General features: G+C 37.1%; 1 protein-coding gene and 1 pseudogene across 2 annotated transcripts in view; both read left to right on the top strand.

Moving 5' to 3' along the window:
* Window positions 1-25,712, top strand: part of EDIL3 (EGF like repeats and discoidin domains 3) — a 472,512-nt gene that overhangs the window by 242,471 nt on the left and 204,329 nt on the right. The window lies entirely within an intron of this gene.
* Window positions 797-1,939, top strand: LOC101418316 (SERPINE1 mRNA-binding protein 1-like; annotated as a pseudogene).

Below are 25,712 nucleotides of genomic sequence, written 5' to 3'. Positions count from 1 at the left end.
AGAAAAAGGATTAGTTTAAAGAAATGTCCCATGTTATCAGATTAGCTCTAGTTCTTCCACTAATTTAGTTGAACAGAAAAGAGTGCATCTATAAACCTTTCTCTTTTTATATACTGCTAGCGGTTGTAAACCAAGTTAGTCTTAATTTCATGTAACTGATGAATGGATTCATAGATTCAACAAATACTAATTGAGGCCATGAGTCATTTTACTTTTAAACTTTGGTCAGAGTTAGTCAATGATACTGTTTTGATGATCATTATTAATTGGGTTAATTACATATTTGGCGATTACTTGCTTTCTCTGGTAGGTGGTGACCTGGATTTAGTTAAAAACACCCACGTGATCCTTCGGCGCACCAAACTTGAGAACCACTGGTTTAAAGAATAATCATTTACCTTCAATGTTTTTATCAGTCTCCTCCTCCCAGGGCAATGTTATTGGATTAGATCTGGCTTTTGATGCAGCTGTATCTGGATCAATTGATGATGAGTCAGTTGGCTCTAATTGGCGCTATGCCTCAGTTTTCTCAATGCAACTCCACAAACACTGAGAACTTCACTCTGGATTATGTTCCGCACCTATTTTATCTGTAAAATCTGGAGTTAATAATCCTTTGGCATGATTTCCTGAGTAGGATATTTGTGAGGAGCAGATGAGATGTTTCTGAACGTACTTATACTACAGGTTGTAAAGGAGTAGATATGTTGAATGGACTAATACTATTAAATTTAAAGGAGAGTTTGTGGCAAGAGCCGAAGTAAGCGCTCTTGGCTCAGGCAGCAGAGCCACCATCATGCCCGGGCGTTTACAAGAAGGCTTAGGCCGTGTGGTCACTTTTCCACCAGTTATTTGACAACAAATTGGATCCCTCCAAGGTGTTGAAGGTGGCAGAGAACAAGAAATGAGAAGTTGGCCCGAGACGAGGGGTACGGCGTTGCGGGCCCCGGGGCCAAGAGCGCAACCCAGGACACAGCCGAGACCAACCCCAAGGCGGCAGGCACAGCTGCGTGAAGAGCCTGGGAAAGCCCCGCGGCCCCCGGGCTGGCGCGGGTGGCAGGAGGGCGGAGGCGCAGGCGCCTCTTAAGAAAGGAGGAGTAAGACGCGCTGGAAGAAGACCTGATCAGCAACTTCAGGGTGAAGGGAGAATGACTGATAGACGACCAGAAAGATGACCACCTCGTGAACGACGATTCGAAAAGCCTCTTGAAGAAAAGGGTGAAGATGGCTAATTTTCAGTTGATCGACCGGTTACTGACCGGCCCGTCCCAGCCGAGGGGTGTTGAAAGAAGTCGGGGAGGCCACGGACGTGGAATGGGCCGAGGAGGTGGATTTGATTCTCGTGGCAAACGTGCATTTGATAGGCATAGTGGAAGTGATAGGTCTGGCCTGAAGCGTGGGGACAAACAGGGGGACAGCGGATCTCACAACTGGGGAACTGTCAGAGATGAATTAACTGACTTGGATCAAACAAACGTGACTGAGGAAACACCTGAAGGTGAAGAACATTGAGTTGCAGACACTGAAAATAAGGAGAACGAAGTTGAAAGAGGTAAAGGAAGAAGGTCCAAAAGAGAAGAGTTTTGACTGAGTGGAAGGCTATTTAAGATAAGGACCAGGGAAAAGTAGAATTTAATATCGGAAAACCAAATGAGGGTGTTGATGGAAAAGGGATTTGTTCTTTATAAGTCAAAGAGTGAAGAGGCTCATGCTGAAGATTCAGTGATGGACCATCATTTCCGGAAGCCTGCGAATGATATAATGTCTCAGCTGGAGATCAATTTTGGAAACTTTGGCAGCCCTGGACATGGTGGTACCGGAGGATGTGGTGGACTTTGGGTGGTGGGCATTCTAATTATGGCAGCAAGACTGACAAGTCAATTGCTTCTGCTCCTGTTGTAGATGACCCAGAGGCATTCCCACCTCTGGCTTAACTGGATGCAATAAGACAAGCCCGGTTCCTTTGTGGACCCTCCACTCTGAGATTTTCCATGCTTAAGGATCCCAAACAACTAAGAAATTTAAATAAATAAATAAATAAGACTGTCATTCATACCATTCACACCTAAAGACTGAATTTCATCTGTTTTTAAAATGAACTTCTCTTGCTACACAGAAGTGAAAAATATGGTAGTCAGTTTTGTATTTAGAAATGTATTGATAGCAGGGGTGTTTTCATAATTTTCAGGAAGAGATTGTGCATTCTTCATGAATACTTTTGTATTGCTGCTTGCAAATATGCATTTCCTAACTTGACATTTAGGTGCGAACAGTGAACCACTTTAAAGTTTTCACTTCGTTTGAATTTTTTAATTAAGGATTTAGATGTTCCCCCAATTACAATCTGGTTTTAAGTATTAGACATATCAATGTTAATAGCTGCTTCATATTTTCACACATGGTCACCTGGGACATGTAAACTTGATGCGTCAAACTTTATGCTGTGTGGAATACTATTTTAACTTAGTTTTAGTATTTTATTTTTGGGGACAAATCTTTTCAGTTCTCGTGATAGTCATTATATACGCTGTCTTTTTATACAAAATATCAGTACTTGAATAAATTCAAAGCACATTGGTTTATTAACCTTGCCCCTGCATGGTTTATTAGCTTCAAGTCATAATTCATAATTTCAGCTACATGTGCTTAAAAATATGTGACTTTCCTATTCTAAAAGTCAAACTAGATTGGTGAAAGTTATTTAAGCTGCTTATTGTTGGGAGACAAATCCTATCAAGAGAAATAGTTAAATGAGTGTGGATTTTTTTCCCTGTCCAACCGGGGGGATGGAATAGGTTGATTTGGCTAATGCATAATATTTAAACTGTTCCTGTAAAATAATTGTCTAGCCACATTCAGTATGATTTTTGTGTGTGAAAAGCCCCCAGATCAATCCTTTAACTCCTTGTTTTAAAGAAAACAAAGGACACTAGTTAACAAGGTGAGATGGGGAAATACTTTAATATTTGGGCTTTGGAAGGCACACAGCTTTACTTTATAAGGTTGGAGCAGCAGCACCATCCATGAAATATAAAGTAAAAATCTTTTTGGTTCCAAATTCTTTATATTGCTATTAATTTTGGTCTTTAGTTGAGAGGTTAAAGTGTGTTCCACAAAAGGTGATAAGCATGTTTTCCCTCTTTCCACATGAGATAATTAGGTTAATATTGGATTCCTTAAATAGGAGCAATACTACTTACTAAAAAAACACTTGGAAAGAATGATGAATAAACAGGTTTTCTAGGGTTTTTTTTTAATATTTATGCCACATTTGTTGACAAATAAGAAAGAAATTTTATTTAAAGTTTTAAAGATCTTGAGTGACTCAATTTTCAGTAATTTTCTATATAAGATAATGCCCAGTTTTTAAAATAACGAATACCTTAAATCTTAAAATGTCTGCTGTTTAACTGATTAGTTCTCCCAAAATAATGCTAAAAGATAAATTTGTACAGTAAAAGTCAATCATTTGAGTTAGATTTATTAATCTGACAAACTGCTAGTCTGACATCTTAATAGGAAGGACATAATTTTTTTTAAGGATGGTTGAAACTAGTGCTGGTGTTTTGGATCTTATGATGCTGAGCATGTTCTGCACTGGTGCTAATGTCAAACATAATTTTTAAAAAATATTTACAATGAATACCTGCTTACCCAGAGGCAACTATTAATTTAGTTCATGACCCTTCTTTTATTGGAGCATACTCCTAAATCGTGTTTAGGTTTTTAACTAGTTTTTGCTTCTGAACATCTGACATGTTTATAAACTTCTGGAGTTCTAGCGACATGTAGAAAACACCTACTATATAAATAAAAAACCCTTCATAAGTTCTGCTCACTGCTAGCCATTGCTGACATTCTGTAGAAGGCCATGTAGTAGAGCATTGACAGCAATATCCAGTATGTTGCAAGCTTTCAAGATAGCCTGAATTTTTAAAAGTTGGTCCATTGGTTGTATCTGATGGATGTAAATTTGCCTCCTAGTTCACTTTGTGTTAAGAGCTGAAACTGTGAACCTTAACTTTCTCTTATTTTTGGGTAATAAGAAATAAATAAAGGGAAGCAGACTTGGCCCAATGGATAGGGCATCCGTCTACTATATAGGAGGTCCGTGGTTCAAACCCCGGGTCTCCTTGAATGGAGCTGGCCCACGTGCAGTGCTGATGCACGCAGGGAGTACTGATGCACACAGGGAGTGCCATGCCATGCAGGGGTGCCCCCCCCCCCCATGTAGGGGAGCCCATACGCAGGGCGTGCACCCTGTAGGGAGAGCCGTCCAGCTGAAGGAGAGCTCAGCCTGCCCAAGAATGGCACCGCACACATGGAGAGCTGACATAGCAAGATGACTCAACAAAAAGAGACACAGATTCCCGTGCTGCTGACAACTACAGACATGGACAAAGAAGAACATGCAGCAAATGGACACAGAGAACAGACAACTTGGGTGGGGGGGGGAATAAATAAAATAAATCTTAAAAAAAAAAGAAATAAATAAAGATTTATTTTCATGCTCAAGAAGTATGTTTCCTATTGATCTTGAATTTTCCCTTCCTTTAAAAATATTTTAATTGTGTGATTTTAAAAGAAATTTGCTTGTGGTGGAAGTAGAGGGAGGGCCAATATGGGGCTTTATGCTTGTCCATAAGAATTCCACTCTTAACGTCCTTAATTCTTGTAGACAATTTTAACTATTCTTGATCATTTTAGTTTGATGTCCTCTCTTATTATAGCTTTTCCAGTAGAGGATCATTTTGCCCTAATAAAGAATTCATTTAAAAATGTGCGTATATTTTCTAGAGTTTTACCAGAGTTATTACTGCACACCTGCACTCTATATAGCTACCTTGGCTAAGACCTCCAAGGAGACTTCCAAAAAAGACTGTGGATTGAGAATTCAAATTTTCCTGTTCAGTGATGACTCTACAGGTCAAAATGTGCCACCTTAATTCTCTAAGCCAAAGTTCTCAAACTTGGTATGCCTATGAATAATCTGGGAGGCTTGTTAAAAATATGCATTCCTTTTGCATCCATAGAGATTCCAATATAATAGACTTAGTTTTGGGTACAGGTCTGCCTGTTTAACAAGTACCCTGGTGAAACTGATGCAAATGTTCCTACAACTCTGGTTCTCAACCTTGGTTACACTTTAGAATCACCTGAGGAGTTGTAAAAAGTACTGATGCCTGGCTCCCACCCCAGGGATTTTGATTAATTGGTCTGGAGTATGGTCTAAGCATTATGAGTTTTAAAATCTCCCTAGATGATTCTAATGTGCAACCAAGGTTGGAATCAGTGTTCTAGAACCATCGTGTGAGGAATTACTATCCCTTCAAGGAACTGGGCAGAGAAATGTTCAAAGAGAAACTAAGTTTAGGATAAATATATTCCCAGTGAATTTATATTCTCACAACCTTATTGAATTTTGTCATTCAGTCTTTGCTATATATAACAGAAATCATCTTACAGCAAGAACATTTGACTAATTGAAAGAATAAGGCCAGATGTAAATATTAACTTACTGTTCTTAAAATGTGTTATCCCTTGTCTGTCCGCAGTAGCCAGAGTTCTAAGGCATTCTTAATACCTTGTTTTCCTTATTTGGTTGTTGCCTCACAAAGAGTAGACATAAGCAATAGGTATTTATGCAGAAGCACTATTCAAATGTAGGCACAAGTTTGTGATCATTGCAATGAGATACTGAGATTTTCACAAACACAAAATACTTGAATATTGATTATTTAAATAATAGTAGAAATTATTTAATTTTTATTCTCATTTTTTTCCTGTTACTTTAAAAAAGAAATGTGGTTGCCAGCAAAACAATAAATCTGAAGAGATGTATGTTGAGCAAATTTTGCTACAAGGTTATGTTCACAGGGTGGTGGTTTTTTTGTGTGTTTGTTTTGTTTTTGTCTACAGTAGGGTACACTGTGTTATACAGTCCTGTTTTATCTTTTAACTTTTATTCCAGTAACATATATGACCTAAAGTTTTCTCTTTAACCACATTCACCTGTATAATTGAGTGCTGTTAATTACATTAAAAATATTGTGCTACCATCACCACCATCCATTTCCAAACATTTAAATCAAACTGAATAAAAAATCTGTACAAATTAAGCACCAAGTTCCCATTCTCTAACTCCAATCTATGTTCTGGTAACCTATGTTCTGGATTCTAACTCTATGACTTTGCTTATTATAATTAGTTCATAACAGTGAGCTAATACACTGTTTGTCCTGTTGTGTCTGGCTTATTCCACTGAGGGTAATGTCCTCTAGGTTTATCTATATTGTTGCATTAATCAGGACTTCATTCTTTTTATGGCTGAATAATATTCCATCATATGTATATACCACATTCAGTTTATCCATTCATCAGTTGATGGATGCTCGGGTTGCTTCCATCTTTTGGCAATGGTGAATAATGCCTCTATGAACCTCAGTGTGCAAATATCTGTCCCTCTTTTCAATTCTTCTAGATATATATTAATACATAGTAGGAGGATTGCCTGGTCATATGGCAATTCTATACTTAGCTGCCTGAGGAAACTGTCAAACTGTTTTCCTTAGTGGCTACACCATTTTACATTCCCACCAGCAACGAATGAGAGTTCCTGTTTCTCCACAATCTAAAACATCTCACACCCACAGGAATGGTTTAGTTCAAAAACATAATCTTTCTCATTTTGGGATTCAGTAAAGACCTTCAAACTATCACAGGTGGTAAGGGGAACTTAGGAGGAGCTGTACAATATTAAGATTTGGAAAATATTTTGAAGTGGATTACACTGTTGTCATAAATATTTTTTCCTTGCTCATGGATTTCATTTATTTAGCTTCTTGCCATAGACTTGGATGGTATTCAATATAGTTTTAATTTTCAGTTTACCATTTATTTTAGCTTTCAACAGTACCATTAGGATAGAAGCTAGAATTTTAAAGATAAATGCATATAAATATACACATAAGTATATATATATAATCAATGTATTCTCTATCTTATATTATTTAAGATACTGAATTTTCATATTTTATAGGACCCATAAAATTGCTTGCCTTGTTTGTTACTTTGTCTTTCATGCTTACTGAGTCATAATAGGGTAATATAGTATATTTTAAAGAAAAAATTATATCAAATGATATGGAAAGCAAGAATAATTTAAAACTTGTATATAACAATGATTTTGAAAAAGAGTATGTAATTGACATTTTAATGGGAAACATGGGAATCACAGTTGCATTGAGTGGGTATTTCCTAACACCAGCCTTTATTGAAAGTAACTTGATTGCTTTTGCTTTCACAATTCCTGACTGGTTTTACAACCATGCGGTTGCCCATTAGTTTAGAGAAACTTAAGGCAATATATCCTTTGGAAATAAGTTGGTGTTAGCTGTACGGGAGGCTTTAATCATTTTATAAGATACATTGGAGGGAAACGGACTTGGCCCAGTAGTTAGGGCGTACGTCTACCACATGGGAGGTCCGCGGTTCAAACCCCGGGCCTCCTTGACCCGTGTGCAGCTGGCCCACGTGCACTGCTGATGCGCGCAAGGAGTGCCGTGCCAAGCAGGAGTGTCCTCGCATAGGGGAGCCCCACGTGCAGGGAATGGGCCCCATAGGGAGAGCCGCCCAGTGCGAAAGAAAGTGCAGCCTGTCTAGGAATGGTGCTGCACACACAGAGAGCTGACACAACGAGATGACGCAACAAAAGAAACACAGATTCCCGTGCCGCTGACAAGAACAGAAGCGGACAACAAAAAAGGTGCAGCAAATAGACACAGAGAACAGACAACGGGGTGGGAGAGGAGAGGGGGGAGAAATAAATAAATCTTTAAAAAAATAAAAGATACATCTGAAACTAGAACATTTCTATAGATTTTTACCCCCTGGACCATCTGAAAAAGGCTTTTTTAATGATAAGTAAGAAATTGGTCCTGACTTGCTCTAAGTAAGATGAGTATAGTTAATTTGGATAATGAGGCAGGATTGTTTGGAGGGTTGAGCACTTAACTGTAGAAGAGACCCAAACTTCAATGCCTAGTATTCTCTTAACAAGTCATATTAACTTGTGCCAATGATTATTCTAAGCTTTTATTTCCTCTTCTTTAAGAGGGAAAGTAGCTGGGCCCTTTGCCTACACTTAGGTCAAGGTTGGGGATCCCCAGGCAATTTAATATACATGTGAAAGTATTTTGTACAGTTAGAAGTTCTGTATATTCATAAACTGTCATTTTTATTTCTATGATTGTTTTTCAAAATATTCAATTAATTATGAAAGAAAAAATTGGTTTGAAATAAATACTCATTTTATCTGAGCTAATCATGCAGCAGAAAGAATGGGAACACCAAAAGCCTCTATTTAAAAAGCAAGGTTTTGTAATTGAGCATGTACACCTTCTCAGTAGCTGAGGGGGAGAGAGAGACCCAGAGAGACAGAGCGAGAGAGAGACTATATTACCAATAGGTTCTGGTTCTCCACTTGCCAACAAAGCTCTTTAAAAGAGTTATCTAAACTCCTGTATGCTGTCTGGTTAGCTCAAGAATATATCTAGACTCTTACTACCTTTGCTTCTTTCTTAAGGAACAATCGTCAACCTTCTATGACATATAACTGTTAGTATGGCTGATTCTATACTTGTCCCTAATTCATTCTAAAAACAATAACAGAGCAATTCTCTTAAAATATAAGTCATATTAGGTCATTTCTGCCTTAAAACCCTCCAGCTTCCTAGCTCACTTGCAGTAGAATCTAAAGCTTTGTAATGTCAGCGAAGCATCCTTACACAAACTGTTCCTGGGGATCTCACTGGTCTTACCTTCACCCCTTCTCCAGGGTGTTTATTTCCACTTTGGTCACTTCATTCTCCTTCTTGTCTCCAAACATGCCAATCCTGCTTCCCGGCTGGGACCTCTGCATTTGTGCTCATTTGCTTAGCCTACTCTTCCCTAGGTAACCATTTGGCTTTCTCTCCCTTTTGTTTTCTTCTTCTATATTTGAGCAAGTGTAGCCTCCTCCAGTGACTCTGAAATATTCTCTTGAATAAATGACATTCTGAAACACCTTGCTGCACTGTCTTTTTATTCCCCACCCCTCTTACTCTTATTATTTTTAGCACTCATCACCACATTATTTGGATATTTCTTTTGTCCTTTAAGATATCGTTTTGTGTTTCCTAAGAGCAAAGACTTCATTTGTTTTCTTTTGCTGTATTCTCTATGGCTTAACTGTGCCTTGGTCATAGTAGGCACTCAATAAATACTTGGTAAATAAATAAATGGAGTGAATGGACCATATTTGTTAATTATCAGTCTATAAATGCCTTATTTCCTAACACCATGTTTCCTATAATGTTGGACTCTGTGAAAGTCATAAAAGAACTCTAATAGTATATACCATCCAGTAGCTTATGGAGGAGCATGGAGAAAAAAATGGCTTCATCTAACAAGAACTCTGTAGCCAAATAAGTGAGAACACTACATTATCTCCTCCTTATGGATTATTGTCAGTTCTCATAGATTATTGAAGGCTCTGTGGAGTCCTGCAGTTTAAAAAGAATGATTGATATTTAGTTTTTAGATAAGAAATTGTTTAAAACATATTTAAAGTAGTTTAACTCATTTAACTAGAAGAGATGGGTGTGGGAGTGGCATCGAAAGATCAGGTGGAGCATTTAATCATTAGACAAAAGACGACAGATGAAAACAAAATGAGCTGGAGACACAGGCTATATAGGAGTTATTGCCTAAAGAATGAGAAGTACATAGGAGACAAGGGTGGGGCAGGATTGAAGTTGATGTGCAGGGTTCATGTGTATCTGCACATATACATGTTTTAATGCAAACATGGACAAGGAGGGCCACCCACCCACACACACCTGTCTGTAGGCATCCATTCAGATCTTATAAATGTCCCCAGAGGTAGTGGTTATATTTTTGTTAACAGGTATGTGGTGCCTTCCTTTGTCTGGGAGTGAAGGAGTGGTAAGCAGTATTTTCCATCAAGATTACCTAGAGAGTCATTTGCCACTTTCACTACTAGACTGTCATTATTTGTGGTTTCCAGTCAGCATACCGTTTTTCTTGGAGTCACTTCCCTTCATATTCCTTTTTACCAGCTGAGTCTGTCATCTGCTGCCTTTTCCCAATTGTGTATAGCTTAATGCTGCATCTCTTCAGTGTGAGCTGAAGGCTGTGGTGAGCTACATTCTCACAGCCAAGGCAGTGAATGCTTCAAGGGTAATATTATTAGCCAGAAGCTAAAAGCACTTAGAAAGGAGTGAAGCACAGGAGTTACCCTTGTGAGAGAAGAGGCCCTGAGAATCCATAGTTGTGCAGAAAAAAGAAGCACCGTAGAAGGTGGTTCTGTCATAGCTCAGATGACTCTGAATATGTGGCCTTCACAGAACTGTGTGGGTTATGTGATTGCTTACTTTATAGAAAACTATCTTTTGGTAGAAGAAAGTTTCACGGAAACAATTAAATGCAATGATCTTGCACTTGCCTTGCCATGTAACTATTAGACTGTAAAGTCCTTAAGCCTAGAATCTAGCTGTATGTTTCTTTTCTATTCTGCATAGCTCCTGGCACAGTTAGGCCCATCAGCTCCATAATCCAAACCTTATCTCTTGCCAAAAATCTGGTCCTGACATAACTCCCCTACTTTATTTTCCATTTTCCTTTTATATACCAAATGCTTCTGCCAAAGTTAGCCACTTGCCATTCATTTGTTGCATTCCATGATTTCCTCCCACACTCTCTTTGCTGATGCACTTTCAGCTGCTCAGGAAGCCTTCTCCTTTATCTCTTCACCATAATGCCAGGCCCAGATCCTCCATGAGCATCTTTACAACCTCCACCACCTCCTCAAGCAAAAACGTTCCCTTCCTTTCTACCCTGAGCGACATGTCTTCTTTTTAATTTGTATTTATTTGTGTATTTCTCATCTCCCCACTTAGCTTAAAATAATTGCTGTCTGAGTCATCCGTGATTATCCAATCATAACAGAATTCTGCTGGCCCATAAAGGGTGCTCACAGTATATTTGATAAATGAATGAATGATTGAGTAGTAATAGCTCAGTAAACACTTGTTTTTTTATTTGGTACCAAAATAGAAAGCCGGGATGAATTGTGATGGAGATAATTAAAACTGTCTTATCTCTTATGTCAGACCTGTTGGGATTACTTGCAAGATTATGTATCTGTTTTACTTACCCATTATCCCTTCTATCTCGCAAGGCCCTGTTCACATAGTTGGTGATCAATAAATAATGGTTGAGTGGAAGAAAGATGAATGCATGAAGGAAAGGATATCTGTTACCAGTATATTATTTATACGTTTTATATATATTCAAGGAAGCACATGTTTTTCTTTTCTGAGGTACTGGCATGTACCATGCTATTGGGTAATGAGAACTATAAATGCTATTTTGCTTGTCTGACAGAGACAAACTTAACATTCAAGTCCAGTAAGTATCCTATTCTAGGTTCCTATTTCAATTATTTCTCCCATTTCTCTGTATAGTTTGGATATCTATTTTTATTTTTAACTATTCTAATATGTATGGATTTTAACGTAAGCTGTTTCAACTGCTTTGTGGAAGAAGCAGTGTATGTATTAAAAATAAATAATTATTTCCAGTTCTTCCCAAATGGCTTTGCATATATAATGAGAAGATCACAGCACAGCATGTACAGCAGTAAAGACAATTCCCTTTTGGCTAGCTTCAGAGTTCCAACTCAGCCTTCCTAGTGGCAGAGCAATTATCTCAAATTTCTAAGGAGCCATGCATAAATGATTCGCCATCTTTGAACAGAGCAAACAAGGTAGCCCACTCAGAACTAGATAAGGTATTATTTTGGTAACAATATGGCTAGCATTTTACAGAACCTTTTTTTGTGTCTTCCTTTAAGATGTAGCTCATTAACTCTACATTTTCTCTGCAATTCTGCACATGTGAGTTTTTTCCCCTAAAATTACCATGTGCATTTTTCTCAATGAAAGGTGCCACAACATCAATGTTAATGCAATACTATCAACATTATCCTAAATTATGTAAATGAATTGATTTAGGGTGGCTAATTATTATTTATCTCTACATATACTGGTTGTTCTTTTAAATTTGGTGAGATAAGTTCCTGGAATGTCAATAACTTTTTTATTTTTAAAGTCATTTAAGGCATCTAGTATGTTTGCATTGGTGGTTTTATATGTGAAAAACTAAACAAACATGAAATTGTTTTATTTCTTTGGGGTAGATTAATTTTTACTGAACACTATTCTTTTAATTGGAATTTCAAATTCATAGGAAAAATAAGTTATTTCAATTTCTTTTAAAGGGTCGTTCTTGTAAGAATATAAATGACATATTAAACTGAGTACCTCGTCTTTTTCCTCTTCAAAACAATTGAATTGAAGAATAGTATTTATTGTCAGCTATCTTTCTCATGTAGTTTATGGCCTGCCACTCTCAAATGGCTTAGAGAATATATTTAAAATGAACCTCCAGGTCCTTTTCTGTTTTTCAGGGATTTGAACATGATTTGTTTTTGGTATTTGAAAGTGGAGTAACTCTTTGAGGTTCAAGTATCCTGCCTAATTTAGATTCCTTAAGCTTTCTCAAATACAAAACTCAAGAGCCTTTATGGTTTACAAGAAAAGCATTCTCCCCCCAAATATTTCCTTTAAAAAAGATCATTTATAATAAGTGCATTACTACTGAAAAAGGAAAAATGAGATGTTGGGGAGATCAGAACAAAGTAAAACACTAAGTTTTCCTTTTATCACTTTTTATGATTTCTTAGATTAAATTACATTGGGACTGGTGATCCAATACCTGCCTGGCGAGGTTCAAAGGCAAGAGGCTGAGGCTGAGCTGTCCCTGCCTGACACCAAGCAATGGCAGGGGACTGCTTTAGGATTGGACTCTACCTACAGAATGTGGCGGGGAAAGAATGCGTGTTCATTCCCTGTGGGCCAGATATGGACGGTCAAAACTAAGCTGCTGTATTATCTTAGAAGAGATTGAGCCCACAAGGAAAGACTGGAAAAGCTGACTCCCTTCTAAGACAATGGTGGGTCACCCAGTAATGGTGGGTCACAGGAGTCATGGTCATGGACGTCACAAATGCCACTTTTCAACCCTGCCTTCAAAGAAGACTTTCGTTTTTCACTCTGACACTGGAGAGGTCAAAACACAGCTAGAAAGTGGAAAGAATTGGAAAGAGAGGGGAGAATATGAGCCTAACCCACTACTCAGTACTTCCCTTAGAGCCTCTGGGTCTCCCACTTTAGAGATCCTGCTCTGGCCTTCCTCTGTCATCACCCCTTCCAATGAGACAAGAAGTCCCTTAGCGGAAGGCAACCTGCCTACCAGGACCCATATTCCTCCCTTCTAAGCCAAGTTCAAGGTACTCAGAACTCTGGAATCCTCTACCCAAATGGTATCCTGACTACCTCCTGGGCCTCTGTGGACTCTCTCTCCATATTGTCTCCCTATCCTGTGCTTGCCATGGGTTTCCACAGAGAAGGGTGGGGTTGGAAGCCATTTTTCCCAGTGCTCTCACTTCATTTCATGGAACTCTGGGGTATCTGAGAGTTTTAAATCCAATTGTTAAAAAGGCAGTACAGTAAAACCTATTTTATTTAACAATTTATTAACTTTATGACTTTTAAATATTTAGACATGAAAGGTGGATGCTTTGTTCTTTTGACTCAGGCCCTCCTTCATCTCCACTGCAGTTTTTCCAGCCTAAGTAAGGTTGACCTAAGGTGGGGAAGAAAAGTTTCAAACTGATTATGATTATTCAGATGCTACAGGACTGAACATATTTAGATAGATAAAATGTAAATGACTATTAACTGAGAGTATGTTAGGGAACTTAGTATAATTCACTAAACATAACCAGGAAAACTATGGAAGCTGCTTTGAGATTTTATTCAAGATTGGGAAAAAACAAATCTCTAGTATTTGGTGAAGGATGTTTTTGTTTTATTTTAAATCTTATATACTAGGGAACTCTTTTGGTAATGAGGAACCCAATATTCACTCCTTGGTTTGGGGGAATCATTCTCTTATAATTGCCCTATGATATTACCTTCTGTCACCAATATATAGGCCCAAGTATAGAATTAGTCACACCAAACCCAGTTTTAAAAGACAATCTGGCTTAAAGCCAGCCTTCAAATCTCCCCATCCCCTTCTTAAATTGGGTACACTTCCCTAAATCAAAAGATTTAAATAAGCACCATAATGTAAATACAGATGTCACCTTGTTAGAAAGCTAATGTCTCAGACTCTGTACATCACTTTAAGTAAATATGATATGAATAGGGCGTAAGAGTATCACTGTGGAAGGGAAAAGGTTTTCTGGTGGATGGGTGGGAGTGCTGTATATTATATATATACATTGCTGTGGTCTAGGACTCCTGTGAAGAAAAGCTGAATAATTAGGGGGGGGGGGGGGGGAAAAATAGGATGTGGAATTTTTTCAAGTCAACATTCTTTATCTAAGTTCTTTATCTAACTTTATCCAAGTTCTTTATCTATCCTTTAAACTCATCGCTATATGCCATTCCCTAGTAAGGGACCATGACATTATATTGGGCTTCAAATTTCGGGGAGTTCTGGATCACAGAGTGTTTCAACAATGGCAATGGAGGGATACTGGTATGGGATACCAATGACAGATAATATATGACTGACAGGGAGCTGTACAGAACATATGTCCAGGGTGCATGGTAATGTTTGGATATACTCATAGTGGCAACAATTAAAAACCACAGTAGGGGGGGGTACTGGGTTCCCGGCCAGTGGTGCTCTGTCGTGGTCCCTAGGGGAGCAGCGACAGTCTCCCAGGTACAGTGGTGGGGACCGGGAGGGAGTGAGGGTTCAACAGTGAGCCCCTGATACTAATGACTATGCTTGTGAGCTGATAAACCCAAAATAATAACAAGGCCTAGAGCAACTTTGTGCCTGGGAATTTCCTTCTGTCAGCCTTCATGTTACTCAAATGTGGCCAGTCTCGAAGCCAAACTCAGCATGTAAATGCAATGCCTTCCCCCCAGCGTGGGACATGACACTCGGGGATGAGCCTCCCTGGCAACGAGGGACCACTATCAACTACCAACTGATGATGCAACTGGAAAATGACCTTATACGGAAGGTTCAATGCGGATCAGCAGAATATCCATGTCTACATAAAATACCATGACTTTAAAATGCTGTTTGACCTAAAGTAAGGGGGAAATGGAAAGGAGAAATGAGTTTATATGGCTACGAGTTTCTAAAAAAGAGTCTGGAGGCTGGCAGAAGGTTTGCCCTCATGCACAACTGAGCAGAGTCAGAGAGACAGATAAAGCAGATACAACCCCCAGATATTGGTTCCTTTGAGGGCTAAAGAGACCCATGGGAGTTATGGTCATGGCCGATGGGGTTAACTACCAGGGCAGATGGCCCCTCTTTGGAAATGGTGTTTATGTGTGATGAATCTGGACTCAGATGGGATCTCCCTTCATAAGACTTTCATGCTAATGTGCTGGAGGTGCAGTTAATGTTGGGGTTTAAGATATATTTAGGGGATTTGAATCTCTGGACTGACAATGTGATAGCCAGATCCTGAGCCTCAACAGACTCCAGCACCTACAATCTGATTTATTGGACTTACCACACTCAGCTAAGATGGAGGTGAAGGACAACCACCACACCATGGAGCCTAGAGTGATTACAACTGAAAATGGGAGGATTGCATCCAGCATCCAGGTGGAATCTGAGCCTCCTCTTGACATAAAGGTGCAATGGACACAACCAATCCAGTGTCCACATAGAAGAGGTGGCATTGGATTGGGAAAAGTGGACATAATGGACAAAGGGTATGGGGAAAGGCAGGAAGAGATGAGAGGTGGAGGCGTCTTCGGGACATGGAGCTGCCCTGGATGGTGCTTCAGAGGTAATCACCGGACATTGTAAATCCTCACAGGGCCTACATGATGGAATAGAGGAGAGTATGGGCCATGATGTGAACCAATGTATATGAGGTGCAGAGGTGCCCAAAGATGTACTTACCAAATCCAATGGATGTGTCATGATGATGGGAACGAGTGTTGTTGGGGGGGGGGGGAGAGGGGGGGTGGGGGGGTGGGGTTGAATGGGACCTCACATATATATTTTTAATGTAATATTATTACAAAGTCAATAAAAAATAAAAAAATTAAAAAAAAAAAAAAAAAAAAAAAAAGATTTAAATAAGAAAAATCTAATTTCATTGAACATTAGCTATTCTCTAGGCCTCACAAATAGTTAAAGATAATTTTATGCTGTGAAATGAATACAATATATTTGAAATCCCAGATCCACCTTCCTAGATACTTTACTTACACAGTAGCTGTTTTCACATTGGCGTTTATAAACCCCAGAAGACTGCAATATGCAATCCTCTTAGAGGTGAGAATAAAATAAGAAAGTGTATTTTTTATATTTCCTACCTTCTTAAAAATTGAATATGTTGAATTGTACTGATATGTACAACTTGTATTGATAAGGCACCACTCGAGGTTTACTTGTCAACAGTTTGCTAAAACAGAGGTTCTGAGGGAAGAGTAGGAGTTCTACAAAGTAGCACACTTTCAGCACAGCGTGACTGCTAATGTTATCTATTTTTTATTAAATTAAGCCTCAATGAACCCAAAGATGTCCTCAAAAATATTTCTGCAAACTTCAGATTGAAGAAAATAGCAGAGAAGAAAATGGCAAGTGTTTCTGCTTCCAATATAAGCTAAGCACAAAATGTAACGAGATAAAAGAATGATGATGTCAGCTATGATTAATACCTGACAAGAAATTGGTCAAATTGAAATTATCAACATGATATATAATACGGATTTGCTTCCACCTTTATTATTGATGAACTCTCCCAGAGTGAATACTATACTTTGAGATATTAGCTAATGATAGCATGAAGCCATCACAATTATGTTGATGCTATAAAAAGTATTTCTTCAACTATACCTCATTTTTTAAAATATATTTATTTTCTTTATACATTGTGTATACACAAATAGTGATACTTGCAATGTAATTTATAAATTCTTAACTATATGTTTATTGGAAGTGCATAACACAATTAAATATTTACTGACAAATATTCACAATTAAAGAGTTTAAAGACTGTGGTTAGAAAGGACTAGACAGTATCTAAACTTCTTGAAAGAAGAAAATTTCACTTAACATTAGGACTCTGTAAGCCTGAGACTGTGAAAGTAACCAACAAATGAACAACTTATATTTATCTTAATCCATTTCTTCTGCTTTTCTGTAACCAGAAAGATGTCATTTGTAGTCTACTTAAAATTACTGAAACAATATAAAACCTCAATCAAAGGGATTTATGAAACCCTAGGAGAAACACCTGTAACAATGCCTGAGTCTTCACTTTCATACAGTGATTTAAGATGAGCTCACAAATACACTGTTTATTTACAATGCCTTAACCTTTTGTTAAGGTGAGTTTCTACTTGCTAATTTGTATTGCAGATGGGCAGCAAATGGATCTCTAGGGATGCCTGTGGCTAAAATGTTTTCACTTGGTTGTACATGTACAGGCAATGGGGATACCATTAAAATATAATAAAAATGTACATTGTTTCTTTTTATTATTCTGGTTTTTCCTGTTATAAGCACTACAGGGGATGACTTTATGGGCTTTATAATAAATGAGTTTGGGGGGCCATTAAATGACTGTAGATATTTTAGGAAGTATAATACTAGTATTAGATCAATACCCTGTATATAAAAATGGAACTGAAATGCAAACGCATGGAGTGACAGAATTGAGTTCCTTGACCTGATGGTTTCAAAATTAAGGTAAACGCCCTGTTACAGAAAATGAGAAAATTTATCATAAATATTTTTCTTTTAAGTAAGAATTTTCCCAAACATTATAAGATAAAGAGTTTCAGGACATAAAAACCAAATATTTTTATAGATGTGCTATTTTGTTTTTAACCTCTAATTTTACCATGTAATTGAGAGATAAAGTGCAAGTAGGTTCAAAGCTTACTTTATAATAAGGCAGTATTATGCGCTATATAACTATGGAATATAAATATATCTTGTATATGCTGGAAGGACTTTAACATTATTTTTTAGTATTGATGTATTTCTGTGTTGATGTTCTGAATCTTCTTTCATCTCCAAGGTACTCTATTTTGTGGCATAATTTGGGACATGTTTCTGAGAAAAAAACTGACATACTTAAATATGTAAGAGTGCACCTGAATTTCTGTGTTTTGATGGGTGGAAATTGGAGAAATCATTTTCCCAGTATTCACTTTAATTTCCTTCAGTGCAGATACTATTCTTTAAAATATGAGTGCAGTGTTCACTTTCAGAGTTAAGAAGTAAATTGGTAAAACCCTTACAGTTACTTATTTTTGTAAATTGCTGGGTCAAAGTATAGCAACAAGACTGGCAAAATGTTACTCGACTCTGTCCAATATAATTGATAGGCTTATAAACCATTCAGATTTCAACTACATTTACTCTTAGTCACTAGGACATCTGGTGTTACAAATGTATTTTTTTATTCTTTCTTCATATATAATGAAGCATGTTGTACGTTAATAGTAGTGCCTGATACTATTTTAATACTTTAATTTTATGCAGCATGCAGTTTCATAGAGCAATACTTTTTTTGTTTGGTACTATATTCTAGCAATCATTGTCTAGAAAATTTCAGAAACATCCTCCTTTATCTGGAACCAAATCACGCAATATTCTAAGGCCGAGGTATTGTTTTATTTTAGCTCTACTGAATATTTAAACATTTCATAACTTATACATTTAACTTCCTATATGCTATTGTTTTTAATTGATAACACATCTCTGTAAGAAGTAATTACAAGGGAAAAGCACATTTGCCAATGGGCGTTCAGAAAAATTAAAAATATGTGTCATTTTCTTCTATATCATTCTCCCCATATACTTCTTTACAAAAATCACACCGATTGGCAGTTCTGCCACTGTGAGGCCCACTGAGTTATATTATGTGGGCAGAATGGAAAGGATCCAAGAACTAGATTTCGAGAAAAACATAGTAATAGACATAATTTTAAGAATTATATTTAATGTGAAGAATAAGAACATTCGGAAAAATAGAGTTTGACTAAATGATGTGAGAAAATGTATATATGCATATTATTAATATTGAAAAAGTAATATTTAGGTGTGTTATAACCCACAACCCACAAACTCTTCTTCATTCCTTATAGCATCTTTGGAATATTATTTACTAGACTCCTTATTTCTAATCTGGAATGTATATAAAACTGTTTCAGAATTGATAATGTGAATAAATTTTCTCACTTCATTTTAAAGAACCAAAAGACTATATAGAGACTCTTGGAAATTACTCTTCAGGTTTATTATAGAAAGATGACAAAGAAATATTCTTAGAACTTTGTTACAGGATCTGTTATTCTTTCTTCTTCTGAGGAAACTAAGAGAAAAAATTCTAGATCATGGTTATTTTCTAGCATTAAAAAATTGATGACAGCCCAACGGTGTTTAAATTCTTGCCCTTTTCTCTGACTCTAAGATATGAGCTGAGAGTAGACTGATCTCAAATTAATATATGTCAAAGGAAGATTGTTTTCTAATGGAAAGTCTCATATAGAGACTGAATAAATGATACTAGATACTAGAATAACTTCTCCTGAAGCTTTCCTACACAAATCTCTGGGACCAAGCTGATCACTCTCTCAGGGAATATGCTCTCCTGCAGCTTTACTGAGCAGTGAGAGGAATTTATTTTATGTCTGGGGCTGCCACTTTCCCCAGAGGGCCATCTTTATGTCAAGGGGCTGCTGTGATAAGAGAGTGGTTTCCAAATGCTGAGAACTTCTTCATTAACAACCTTGGAGTAGTCAACATTTTACATTTTACTAGTGGATTTTCTCCTTATCTGTACATACACACACATATATATATGAATTTATAAAGAAATAATACATATACATAAATTTTAATTTAGCCTTTCAAAGATGGCATATGGAACATATATATATATATATGATGTATATATCACCCCTTTTTATTCAAACTTAAATGAAGTGACCAAGAAGATTAATAACATGAAGAGGAAACTAAGTTATTAACACTCTGAAAATAGGGACATGGACTCTTAGCAGCAGCCATTGGCTTTCCTGACATTTTTAGATGAAGGAATATGGGGAGGAATCTTGTCATTAGAGAAAGGGACCCCAGGTCATACAACTCTGATCTAGAAAAGGCTGAAATGGACATAGAGGCTGTTGTCAAAGTGAAAAAGTCCAAGCTAGGATTTAGCTGAGACAAAGAAATGAGTGGTTAGAAATAAGGTTAGTTAATAAGAACTTGTTGCAGTATGAAATTATTTATGAATTAAAAAAAAAAAAGATCTTGATTATGTTTGTAAACTGGTCTGTTTTTCTGTGTGTGATATGCTTTGTATGAAATTAAAAGGTGTTATGTTTACTTGATTAAATCAATCTTAGGACTTTGATTTGACCATGTCGTTAGGGGGACACTCAGGCTTGAGTCCCCACTCCCTTGATGGGCTATATAAACAGACAATCAAGGAGCAGAAGCAGATAGGCAAGAAAAGAGAGATAGCCCTACAGACACGGAAGAGGACTTCGATCCTGAGGTCCCAGGGAGAGATGAGCCATTTTGCCGGATATTTTGCAGCTGAAGAGAACAGAGAAGCAGTGCCCTGTCCAGCCTAGGGCTGAAATCGGACAGAACTGGGCCCACGGAGCCTTAAGAGGAAAGAAGGCTGAACCTGCGCAGACACAGCCTGCCATCTTGCTTCAACACTTGGCAATACACTTTGGGTGACAAAGTACCTCTTATGGTACCTTAAGTTGGACTCTTTAGAACCTTGTAACTGTAAGCTTTTACCCCAAATAAATACCTTATAAAAGCCAACAGATTTCTGGTACTTTGCATCAGCACCCCTGTGGCTGACTAATACAGAATTCATTATGGAATAGCTGCTCTGGTTGTCCTCTTTTTCTTTCCTATCCCTCCCTGCATTCAAAACATGATTTTTGAGGTTAAAATTGGAAGACTGCTGTCCAAAGAAATTTACGAATTTATTCTGAGAGGGCTTGGGCTCATAATGCAGAAGGTGGCATCACTGAATAAAGTCCTCTTTATTTCACTACCAACTCCCTGCTTATGTTCCCCATACTAAGAATCAGCCCTCCAATGCAGGAGAGAAGCTCCTTGATGAAAAGAAATGCATAAATGACCGAAAGCAAAACAAAAAACAAAAACTGCAGAGGCTAAGTGTATTAATCTTTCTAGTCCTTTATCCATAAAACAAGTAGGTAGTCAATGTTCACCAGACATTTGATATAAACAGCACAAAAGAAAAGCCTTAACTTGAATGCACAGATTAACTGACACAAGAGGAGAAAGGATGCCCTATGGATCAGAAAGACAATTTAAAAAATCTTATTAGATACAAAAATATATATACTCATAAAACAAGAGCATAGCACTTTGAAAAATAATCCATGAGTATGAAAAATATGATTGAAAGACTGAAAAACTCAATGGGAGAATAAGTCAGAGAAATCTTTTAAAATTTAGCTCAAAATAATAAAGAAATGGAAAATATGAGATGTACATTTAAAACACATGGAAAATAAATTTAAGAAATTCAACATCAGATTAATTTTGTAATTCCAGAGAGAATAGAGAAATTGGAGGCAATAAAAATATATTTTTACATTGAGAGAAATTAATGAGTACCAGCACAGTGAATGTAAAAAAAAAAAAAAAAAAAAAAGATACACATTCAGAAAATTCTAATGAAATCTTTATAAAGAGAAAATCCCAAAACCCTTAAAAGAGGTGTAAGGAGTTAATTGTAAAGAAACAAAAATTATATTGGCTTCAAACTACTCAAACTATAACAACTGCCTAAATTAGGAGGCAATCAGGAAATATAGCTTCAAATTTCTCAGGATACATGAATATGAACTTAAATATCTATTTCAGCCAAATTCTATCCAAGCATGGGGACAATTTATAAGGCAGAGACTCCAAATAATGTTTTTCATACTCCTTTTGAAGATGTTCCTTGGCAAACAAGAAGTAGATGTGAAAAAGATGAAACATAGGATCCAAGAAACAGTAGAATAAGCCTAAGGGAGCAAGGAAAGGAACCCTATTACATAGCTTATGGCAGGTGAGGAAAATAATCAGCCCATCTTAGAATAGGAAATCAGAAGGCTCCAGAAGAATGTCTTGAAGAAACATAGAACAAATTTCATTGAAAATATGGAACAATCTTGATTCTATGATGAATAAATTTATACTTCTCTCAACAAGAAAATCAATTATATATTCAGGGGGAAAAAATAAACAAAAAAAAAACCCTCAATAAATGTTAAGCATGTGATTGTGAACTTAAGCAATTGATAGACTATAACAAATAGAAATTTATTTGACCCTGATACTAGAACAGCTTTCTTCCTGTGATGTATTTTCAATGACCAACAATGACTTTTTTTTTGTCTTTATTTTTTTAATATTACATTAAAAAATATGAGGTCCCCATATACCCCCCACCCTCCTCACCCCACTCCTCCCCCCATGACAACAATCTCCTCCATCATCATGAGACATTCATTGCATTTGGTGAATACATCTCTGTGCACCACTACACCTCATGGTCAGTGGTCCACATCATAGCCCACACTCTCCCACAGTCCACCCAGTGGGCCATGGAAGGACATACAGTGTCCGGTAACTGTCCCTGCAGCACCACCTAGAACAACTCCAAGTCCCGAAAAAGCCTTCACATCTCATCTCTTCCTCCCATTCCCTACCCTCAGCAGCCACCATGGCCACTTTCTCCACCCTGATGCCACATTTTCTTCAATTACTAATCACAATAGTTCATGAATAGAATATCAGTAATTCCACTCTAATCCATACTCTATTCCTCCATCCTGTGGACCTTGGAATGGTTGTATCCACTCCACATCTATATCAAGAGGGGCTTAGATTCCACATGGATGCTGGATGCAATCCTGCTTTCAGTTGTAGGCACTCTTGGCTCCCTGGTGTGGTGGTTGACCTTCTTCAACTCCATGTTAGCTGAGTGGGGTAAGTCCAGTAAACCAGAGTGTAGGAGCTGAAGTCTGTTGAGGCTCAGGGCCTGGCTATCACATGGTCAGTCCAGAGATTCAGATCCCCTGGGTATATATTAAACCTCAGCACCAACCACAGGTCCGGTAAAAGTAACAGGAGAGGCTTGTGAACAAAGATCACTTCTGAGTCCAGCTCCATCACACAGAAACACAAACTCCAAAGTAGGGCCAACTGACATGGCACTGAACTCCATCTGCCATGAAGAACAATGACTTTTTTTCTCTGTAGATCTAATCATACTACATGGCTTTACAGCGAATAATATTTAGATAATCATATTATAAATACTAATTTTCAAATTTTTGCACTCAATTATAGACAAAACATTGAAGAATTAATGTGCAGCTGGCATTGTTGGCCCAATTCTTCACCCTTCTCTGTATCCTCCTCCTTTGTCATAAGACTTTGGAATTCTTCTTGAAAAGGAAGAATATATTTCTCTCACCCTTGACTCTGGTTCTGGACATGTGACTCAACTTGACCAATTGACTGAGGCAAAATGGCAGTGAATCAGTAAGCCTAAGCCTTAAGAGGTTTTGTCTATTTCGCTTACTCTTTTGAACTTCTGCCATTTCCATAGCAGAAATGCAAAAGGTAGCAGTTGCCCTCGCTTGGGCCCTAGAATGATCACACAGGGAGCAGATGTGAGCTTATACCTCAGCCAGGAGCCAAGACCAGCAGGTTCCTTAGCTCACAGGAAAGCTCCTCAATGGAACCCACCCTCGAGCTCCTATAACTCTTTCCCTACTGACACACAAACGTTTGAGAAGTAAATACAGTCTTATTGTTGTATGCCGTGCAGGTTTTGTTATGCAGTTTTAATGTAGTTTTACTTACTCTTAAACTCTGAGAAGAAAAGCATAGAACATATTATAAAAATGCAAATTGAATTTTGACAAAAATCATGATAGTAAAGATTGTAGAGGCAGGAATATATGTGGAAGGTATTACAGCAACCTTAATGTCTAAATGTATTAAATATATTGTTTAAGGTTGTAAATGTAACCAGTAGAAAAACTAAAATACTTATATAACTAAAAAAATTCAGGGGGGCTATGGAGTGAGAAGAGGTAGTTTTTTTTGTAAGATCATTTTCTCATTCGTATGATGAGTTATTCGCTGATAATGAATAAAAAGTCAGGGACTAAAGAATTGCAAACACATCATAAAAAATTAACAGATATATGATAGATCAGAAAATCAATACATAAATAAATGCAAATAAAAATGCCAGTCTTATTTAACAGTGTATAATTATAATAATCTTTTTATTTTTATAACTTAGGAATTTGTTATAGTTCATTGATAGTACCTGTAGAGTGATCTACAGATTAGAAAAATACATTTGTGTATTCAGGATAAAAGATCATCCTTAGATATTGGTCTTTCTTTACCTCTACATAACTTAACCCAAATATTTAAAATATTGCAGTACCTTTTTTGCTGGATTCTTCTTTGAAAAAATATTAATATCACCTCTGAAGATAATGCTGTAACCCATTTGGTTGCGACTATATAAGCTCTCCTCTACCCTCTAAAATGAAGTGAGGGAGTTCTAATAAGTATAAGGAAGTAAGATGCTGCATGAACTCAAATCATTATTCTCAGGGCCAATTTAAACAACCAAATAAATGGATGGGGTTACACTTATACTTACTATTTACAGATATTAGTCCAATTCTTGAGTATTTGGATTTTATTACAGGAAGCTAAATTTTTTTCTGCATTAATCTTATAATAGCATAACACAGCATTTCAGTTTCTAATAAAGCCCATTCCTCTCTGACAAAATAGGACCATTTGTTAAAGCTCTTGTTATAGAAATAGCCAATTATTTTAATCAGGTTCATTGGAGATAATGGAAGTTGTTGCCCTGAAGGCTTACTTTTACAATGTGAAATTACATGGTAAGTAATTAATGGAATTGAGATTTCAACCTTAGGATATATTAAAGGAAGTTAGTACTGAAAATCTCCTTTTAAATGTATGTATTAATTTTAAAGTCATACCCTTCATTTAGCAGAAAAGAGAACTAGAGAAAGTTATTTCATAATTTGTATATGAAAATTACAGTCTCTTGAATGGATAACATATACATACAAAACATACACATTGAGAAACTTTATGAACTTGCCTCAGAAAGATTTCTGGGATAGAACTATTAGGTAAGGTATGGACAACACCAGTTTTAGTTTAATATGCTTCAGATTTCTGAATGTCAATCATATCTGAAATAATTTCAATCTGAAGCCAAAATATTAGAGCAAAGCTTGAAGTTCTGTTACCTTTTCTTCCTTTCATCTTCATTGAAGGACACCTACAGAGCCTTTCTTGAGTGATGGAAATAGCTCACAAAGCAGGAGAAGAACTACCTTGGAAAAATTAGATTTTTTGACATTTTTATGAATATGGTTCCCTCTGTTAGTATGTTTTCTAACTACACAATCTTTCCAAATAAGGCCTGCCTCCTTTTACTTGGTCTACGTGGTTCTTGCTTTGTGGTATGACTT

Source organism: Dasypus novemcinctus, chromosome 2, assembly GCF_030445035.2.
Source record: "Dasypus novemcinctus isolate mDasNov1 chromosome 2, mDasNov1.1.hap2, whole genome shotgun sequence".
Classification (NCBI taxonomy): domain Eukaryota; kingdom Metazoa; phylum Chordata; class Mammalia; order Cingulata; family Dasypodidae; genus Dasypus; species Dasypus novemcinctus.
Note: the sequence above shows the minus strand (reverse complement) of the source record. Positions and strands in the feature narration are given on the sequence as shown.